Source organism: Haemorhous mexicanus, chromosome 5, assembly GCF_027477595.1.
Source record: "Haemorhous mexicanus isolate bHaeMex1 chromosome 5, bHaeMex1.pri, whole genome shotgun sequence".
NCBI lineage: Eukaryota > Metazoa > Chordata > Aves > Passeriformes > Fringillidae > Haemorhous > Haemorhous mexicanus.
This window is the reverse complement of record NC_082345.1, coordinates 34052954-34061176: the sequence shown is the minus strand read 5'-3', so window position 1 is coordinate 34061176 and position 8223 is coordinate 34052954. Positions and strand designations below refer to the sequence as shown.

General features: G+C 39.5%; 1 long non-coding RNA gene across 1 annotated transcript; it reads left to right on the top strand.

Annotated features, from left to right (window-relative positions):
- The first annotated feature begins 306 nt into the window (after nt 1-306).
- LOC132327546 (uncharacterized) lies at nt 307-4737 on the top strand. The gene is made up of 3 exons (XR_009486546.1): nt 307-525; nt 1852-1952; nt 2384-4737. It is a non-coding gene; the product is annotated as an uncharacterized LOC132327546 (long non-coding RNA).
- The last annotated feature ends 3486 nt before the right edge of the window (nt 4738-8223 follow it).

Sequence of the window (8223 nt, the reverse complement as noted above, 5' to 3'; positions counted from 1 at the left end):
AAAAGAACATTGCGTATGAAATAATCTATGTACCATTCTTCTACTTAAAAGCACACATGGGGATTGTTAAATAATAATATATTATTAGGTGTTCATCATACTGGATTCTCAATAGAGACAATTACCCTTTTGTTTCCATCAGAAAGCAAATTATTCTTTGTGGTGATGAGTCTTGTGCCTTAGTTATACTCCCATGTCTGATAAAATTTTTGAATAATTCAGCTTGCAGCAGAAGGTAGGAAGAGTAGGAGTGGCTTTGGCATGAGACTACAGTCACTGATTGGGAAGCAAAGACTTCCTGACCTGCTTCTCTGGCAGTAGTCAAAATGACCAACACTAACAGCTTTTTAGATCTCACACCTTAGTTTTCTATTATCTTCAATCTCTTCACCTTGTTTTTCATACAAATGTCTTTGATTAATCCCTATGTTGTGTTTCTTGAAAATACAACTGCTTTGGGATTTAATTTGACAGTGTTGCTGAAAACCACAATATCCTTCAATGAGGACCACTCGGAAAGCAAAGGTAAGGTACAAATTCTTGTCACCTGCTGTCTAATCCCTCAGCACCTGGAGTTATGTACAGCTGTGTGCAGCAAGTGGAGTTATGCATGGGTTTTGGCCTTGTGCAGCACGGGCAGTGACAGCCACAGAGGGGAACAGGGGCAGGGCTGCAGTCAGAGAAACACAGAGTCACAGAAAGGATAAGGTTGGAAGGGACCACAGTGGGTGAAGAGCTCCAACCTCCCTGCTCGAGCAGGGCCATCTGGAGTGCCTGGCACAGGATTGTTTCTAGATGGTTCTTGAATATCTCTAGTGAGGGAGACTCCACAACATCTTTAGTTGTAGATACTCAGAATCAACTCTCCATTTACTGCATAAGAAATGACATGACAAACCTTGGCTGAGTCTTTTCTGAGAAGTACTCTTGGCTGTGATTTTCTCAAGACAGCTGTTTAGCTTTGCAGTGAAAGTACTCACTGAACCAGAGAAATGAAGAAAAAAAATTTAAATATTAATTCAAGCTGAGTTTGGAGTCCAGTTCTTCTCCTTCCCAGGGGAATTCCCTCAGGATCTCACCCTTTCTTACAGTCTCTTGTTTCATTAATGTTTGGTACTACTATCTAAAGTGGAGCAGCTTAAATGGGTGATAATGAGAAACCTAATTCCTGAACATATAACAACCATATTTTTCACCCAAGATGGTAGGTACAACCCAAACTTCTGAAAGTGTGGAAGATGAGAATGTTAATTTTATTAGCTAAATCTACAGAGCAGTGAGGGAAATGAGTAGAAAGCAGCCCTGATCACGGTACAGGAAAGCAAAAAGCAGAGATAGTCACTCTGAGATGATGGTAGATGGAACATGGAGCACCAGTTTTTTAATGTGATTTTTGGCTACAAAAGGCTTGGGAATTGCTTGTTTGGAGACCCTCTGTGATGTAGTGGATGGCATTTAACAGTAGAAGGAGGAGATCTTTACTCTTCCATCCCACACCATCCTGAAGTTACTTTGTGTATCTTCTGCCCTTGGATCTTTTGGGGTGCAGTACAGGCAGCACAAGGGAGAAGACCTATGTCCTGTCTGAATTCTAGCTAGTTTTAGACATGAGACAGATGTCTAGCAGAAGGTGAGATACACCACTCCTGGTCACATCCAGAGGCTGAACTTAAAGTTTCTTATTTGCAAAATCTGAGTGTCCTTAGTATTTTAATGCCTTAGGAATTGGGCAATAACTGAAAAGTGATTTAGAGGGTTTTGAAGAGGGTGTTTACTTCCATATTTTGCCATTTACATCTTTTATGGATATGGTCGTGGGGCTACCCTACGATGTGTTTCCCTTTGTTTCAGTTAATGAGAGCCAACATCTCTGTCTGTATGCCTGCAAAATATGTTCAAGAGGATTACCAAATGTCAACTGCTTTGAAATAGCCTGCTCATGAGTTATTCTGGTAAGTGGAATTTAATTTAATCATTTTTAAGGCAAAAGATTGATGAAAAATAGAAACATGTCTGGCTTGCCACAGAAATATTTTGCTGCTATATTTACATGGTAGAAAATTCTGAAACTTGAAAATATTTCAAAAATGTTGTTATACCAAAAGGGACGTTTCATTTGCTCTGACATAGTTGTGTTCTGACATGTGCTGATCATACTGAATATCATTAGCAACCATAATATTTTGCATAGCTTTGATAAGAGAGACATCATTACTCCATTAAAAAATTCCTTTTTTCCCCCCTCAAAATGCTTCTGTCATAAAGTTAAAATGATACAAAAATTTCTTATCAACTTGAGATCCTGTTGGCAACAATTTTCACTTATACAAATTAGAAACTGAAAAATATGAAATAATTTGCTCAAACATCTTTTTCCTTCTAGGCCTGCCTCTCACCACTGGTGGGAAAAGGACCAGTAAAGAACTGAAGCACATCTGATCCCTGGTTTGCATAAAAGAAAAAATAGTAGAGGTTTTGGAACATCAGAACCTACAATTTTAAGTTGGTTGGTGATAGTCAGGCTCTCTCATGTTTAAATGTGGCTTAAGGGAATTTGGTTGTACTCTCTATAATTGAAACTGATGTTTCTGAAATTTCTCACACCTCCGCAAGAAGAGAAACCACTGAATTACCAAACCATTCATATAAACTATGTTATGGCCTCTCTAATTTAGAGGTAGAACTTGAAGCTGGGTCTCCCACAGTCTGAAGGAGCGGCCTTGCCACTAGTTAATGAAACTTTTTATTTTGTGTTTCTAAAACAACAAGTCATGGAAAGTGGAGAATCCAATTAACAGTTTTAATTTGTAGAAAATGCAGCTGGAGCAAATGACTAAATGTAGGAGCTGCTAGAGCCCAAACGCTTTCACAGCTATTTACTGAGCTGCTGCAGTCCCTGTAGGACTGTTACAGGTATGATCCATTCTAGCTGGACTAGTTGTCATCAGCTATCTCATCCCAGAACTGAGTAACTTCATAAAAATTTTGGCTTCAGTCGATCAGCATCTTTCAACAAATGTTATTTCACAGGAAAATTCCTGGATGAATTTTAATTATGACAGGTTAAGTCTGCAAAGGTGTGATACTTGTTTTGTTGACTAAGTAAAAGAAGTCAGAATGTCTGGTAAATTTGAATTCTGCCCTGATTATCTGTAGGATAATAAATTACAGGATGTGTAAGCAAGTTTGGACAAAGCTACATGACAGGCCAAGACAAAAAAGGAAGGGAAGAAAGGTGGGAGGGAGGGAGGAAGGAAGGAAGGGGTTTTTTTTCCAGGGAGAAAGAGAACAGTGCCAAAGATTAATTTTATTTTTTATGCATTCTCCCTACAGCAAAATAGAAGGCTTCTAGAAAGAGGGATAGAAAGAGGTTAATAGGAAGAGGCTATTTCAGATGACAATTCAGAAACTCTGAGATGTTCTGAATTGCCTCTCTGGAATAGCTCATCTCTTTCCATTAACTAGAGAAAGAATGCAGCCTGACTTCTCTGGAACTAACCTCTGTGTACAGTCACTCAGCACTGCTGTGCAAAGCAGTAATGCATACATTTGTACACAGTGTATCTGACTTCTGGAACCCATCACACATTCAAAGTGATCCAAGTGTCTATAGGAAAAGGATGGGATTTGTTTTACATTCAATTTCTAGGCAAAAAAAAACCCCAACAAAACAGAAAAAAACCCAAACAATTTTACACAAATATCAGATTCTTCTTCAAACTATACGGCCCTTTTAAAATATTGTCAGTTTTGCTTACAGATTGCCAAAACTGCAAGTGCAGTCTTAACCTGCTATGAAATCCACTGTGGGAACCATGCACATTTTTTCAGCCTCTCTGTTGGGGTTTGGCAGGGACAGTTGACCAGAAGCCAGTGGGCTGCTGTGGGAAGCTGGAAGACAAATTTCCTTGTCTGGCAACAGTTTTCCTTCTGGTTTGTGCTTATGGCTGGTGAAGTGAAGACACAGGTTCAATATTTTCACCACTGACCCAGCAAAAGGAAACTTAGATTTATCAAAAGAAAAAAAAAAAGTGCTAATGGAAATACAACATCCTCATAGCATCACAAACCATAACATCTCTCCTTAGTCACGTTGTAAGGACGAAGTGGGTATCATGGATACCCTGCTGTAACCTCCCCCCTCAGATCAGGAAGAATGCTTGTTTGCAAGCCTGGTGTGCCTACGCAGCACATCTGAGAAGACTAAATGGTATTCCTACAGAATACAGCCCAGGAGACAAATCTCATCCAGGTGCTTGAGATGGCAGCCCGGCAGCACCCTGCCACCTACAAATGCAGCAGCACTGGTGGCCTGCAGGGCAGCCCCCAGCACCGTGGAGAGCAGCAAGTGGCAGTGCCAGCACCTGTGCAGAACTGAGCTCAGCTGACCCCTGCTCAGCTGACACCACAGCCAGGGCTGTTGTTTATGATGGTTTCCATTATTTCAGGCTGGAGCCAGGAAACATTGGCTGTGTGAGCTTCCCCAGCATATTGCCTGTGTTCCCAAATACCATGTGGTGTGGCACGTGGGAGCACTCACCACAGCACCCTTCTGTGGGGAAACAATGTGGATCCAACTGCAGGGAGTGCCTGGCATCTTTTCTTTGTTCCTAGTAGTGAATGTCTTTTTGTCAGTAAAGTACCTAAACTTTTTTTTGTACACTCCTGCTATTAATGTTGGTGGTGATATTCTGCCTTATTCCATTGCTTTGTGCTTTTAGTAAATTGTTATCTCAACCCATAGTCTCTCCATTTTTGTTCCTCCCTTACCAGAGAGGCGAGGGAAGGGGAGTGGCTTACTTGGAGTTTAATTTCCTGCTGGTCTTAAAACCAGCTCAGTGAACTCTTGGGAGCTACCCTGATCAGCAGTCAAAATAGCAGGAAACCTTCAGGCATTCTGAAGTCTTTCAATGTATTATGAAAGTCCTGAGTGCTGATATTTCAGAGAAATAATGGGGATAATGGTTTTTTTAGTTGTAGACTCCAAGCTGTTTAGTTAAAATGTTCTTAAAGTTGTGGCACTGTTCATTGGGCCACACTCTCATCTGGTGTAAACAGATACATGGCTTAAAAATCAGTGGAACTCTGCAAAGTAATACCTAGAAAGGATGAGGCCCATCTCTTTGTAAATTCCTTCATGAAATTTGCTTGTTAAAAACAAGTACCTTTGGATTCTGAGAATTCTCTGCCAGATTTTACAGAAATATAACCACTTATCTTGTCTGTTACTAGTATGGTTCATGGTCCTGTTCAGAGTGTGTCAAAGGAATACCCAAACATAAGGCTGTTTGGCTCCTTTCTAACAGCTAAAGATGTGTTCCTCCTTCCTATTGCTTCTCACATTCATCCCTGTCCCACCATGCTTCTCTCCTATGTTGTAAAATACACATTTTAGTGTACCTTTACTATTACATTTTAAAATTAGCCAGTGTATTGACACACCATTTCAGAACAGTTATATTTCAAGAAGTAACAAAATCAGGAGGCTGATTTGCTAAAGGCCATAGGTGCCCAAATCTTAAATTACTATCTGAAATACTCAGCAATGAAAGTAGCTAAATAGATCATCTTGCTTCCATTTTTATTTAACAATTCTCTGGGTGTATTTAATAAATTGTTTTGTGAACATATTGCATTGTCTTTATCAAGACAACTGAGTGGATAAGTCCCAGCATGGGTTTTCAAAAACTGTTTAGAAGGGATACAGAGAGGGATAACTTAGTAGAGTTGCTAATGTGCTTGTGCTTTGTTATAATTTGATTCTTCTCAAATTGATTTGATGCTAATGGCATCAAATCAATGTTCATCCCTCACCTCTCACCCTCTCCCCCAGATATATCATGGTACGAAAGGGTTTGCTTCTGATGTGATTAAAATACTTAGAGGGGAAGTAAGAAGTCAAAATTTAATTATTTTTCCTACTTGGGAGAAATTGTTCTCTTTGTTCTCAGGTAAATCATTTTACTCCACTCTGTGAGCAGTCACAGGTCTGTGCTTAAAAAGAAAACGTTTGTCAGGGAATTTAAATAAATATTTATGGTTTTCCTCAAAGAGTTTTCTTTCTAGGTGGAAATATAATCTAGAAGGAGATAATCAAATAAATATTTCTAGTCAGAGTTTTAACTCTTAGTAAATTTCTAACTAACTACAGAGTAATTAGGCAAGATCATTAACCAGATATTCACTCTAATCAGATTAAAAGTCCTACTATTATCTTCTTTACTCTAAGAAGCCCATTAAAAAAATGAAGTAGCAGCATTATCATTCTCAGTTTGACCTACCTTTGACCCAAAATTCCCCTCACTTTTTACTTCAGTTTTGATATGATTCACTGGAAATTATTTTTAACTCCTCTGAACTGTCTAGATACTGTGAATTTCACATGTAGGCTGGTACGTGCTCCCTAATTACCATTGATAACTCTTTGGATGTTTCCTAACATTATTGTTAGGAAATATAGGCAAATCCTTTGTCTTCTAACTCAGCTAATCAGGCGCTGTAAAGCCTCAAAACATGACATTTTACCATATAGGGTGAGTATTCTATTATTTTGGATCATTTTTGTAAATATTAGTTGCACAACTGCTGCATTATAACCAGTCTTTCTCAACAGAACATCTGATAGTTGCATTATGTATTGTTCTCTATATGATCTGGGAAACTCCAGCTGTCAGTTATCCATAAGTTTTTTTTACATACCCAGTCAATTGGGGAATAAATTACTACATGATATTTTAATGACTTGGATGCTCCATACAGAAGCAGAGTAGGTGTTTTTTTTTCTCTAACACATTTTGTCAAAGAACATACTTTAATGGTGTTTTAGAAGATTAGCCATATTCATTTGGAGCTAAGCTTATTACTAAGTCAATCTTTTAAATCCTGGCTTCTATGCATCTGATAACAACACAGACATGGCCCTTCAGTGTAAACAGTGCTCCTGTTTAAAAATAAGCATCATGATGTAGGTCTTTTGTCTTCTTTTCACAGTGTCTTACCCTATTGAAAGTATATGGATTGACCTATCTATAAATAATTTATATAACCTTCAAATTAAAACAACACAGTCATTCTTTTTACCTCCCTTGACTTCAAGACTTTAGACATAAAACACTGGATTGCATACAGAATTTGTCTGCAGCTTTTTGTAATGTATTATTCAAGAAGTCTGCCGTTAGCTACAGTATATATTGCAGTACCAGCTGCTGGTGCAACATAAATAGGGAGCTGCCACTTCTCCACTCTGTGATCAGAGTGTATGCTGGGTTAGTTTATGTAGTGAAGAAAGCATCTGGCAAGTAGCTTTGCTCAGGTCTCTCCCAGTGGGGCTGTTTTAAACTCAGAATTTAACTATGTGATAGGCTCCTCAGCTGAAGTGCAAGGCCTTAACTTCTCCTGGGTGTCACAGACCTGCAGATCCAGCTGTCTGACTCAATTAAATGGCAGAGTAGCTGTGAATGTGAGAGAGAGAACCATAGGTTCCAAATATTTGGCAGTCCAGCCAGACCAGAGCAGTTCTTTTCCCTTCTCATAACATACAGGAGGCATTCTTACACTTTTCCTAAAGGGGAACTCCATAGATATCCATGGCCATGTTGGTCTTGGCATTCAGTCAGAACAGTAGCTATGCTGCCAGAGGCTTCCTGACCTAAAGAAATAGCTTTTGTGACAGGCAGGAAGAGACAAGGGAGTGTTTGGGAACTATGCCTGGCAGGATGCATCCATAGGGCCATAAAGGCCCAACAGTTTTTTCTGTCCTCTCCCATGGACAATTTTTATTGATGGCTGTCATAGACATTCCAATTCCAGCAGAGAGGAAACAACTCTTATTTTTATTAACTGCTTTTTTGGCCCTGAGTTACTACTGTAGGTGAGTCTTTATTCCTCAACTGCCTTGAAAGGCCAAGTAGTAGCACTGCCTTTATGTGTATTCCATGGCTTCCTCTGAGAAATCTCCCCACACCATAGCCTGAAGAGGGCCTCTGGGAACATAAATCTCAAAGGTTTTGAGAGAGTCCAGATGGCCCTGGTAGGAAAGGGTAGTTTTCACTGATGTATTCTCATTGCACTGTGACTAATGTGTGCTGGACAGTAGGAAGGCCTGGCCAAGATGTAAATACTCTCTGTTGTTTTCTATTAGTTTTCCAAGAGGGCAGTCAGTCCTTGAAGTTGAAGTCAAGCATGGACTGGTTTTCAGGGACAACACATTTTGTACTCGCCGAA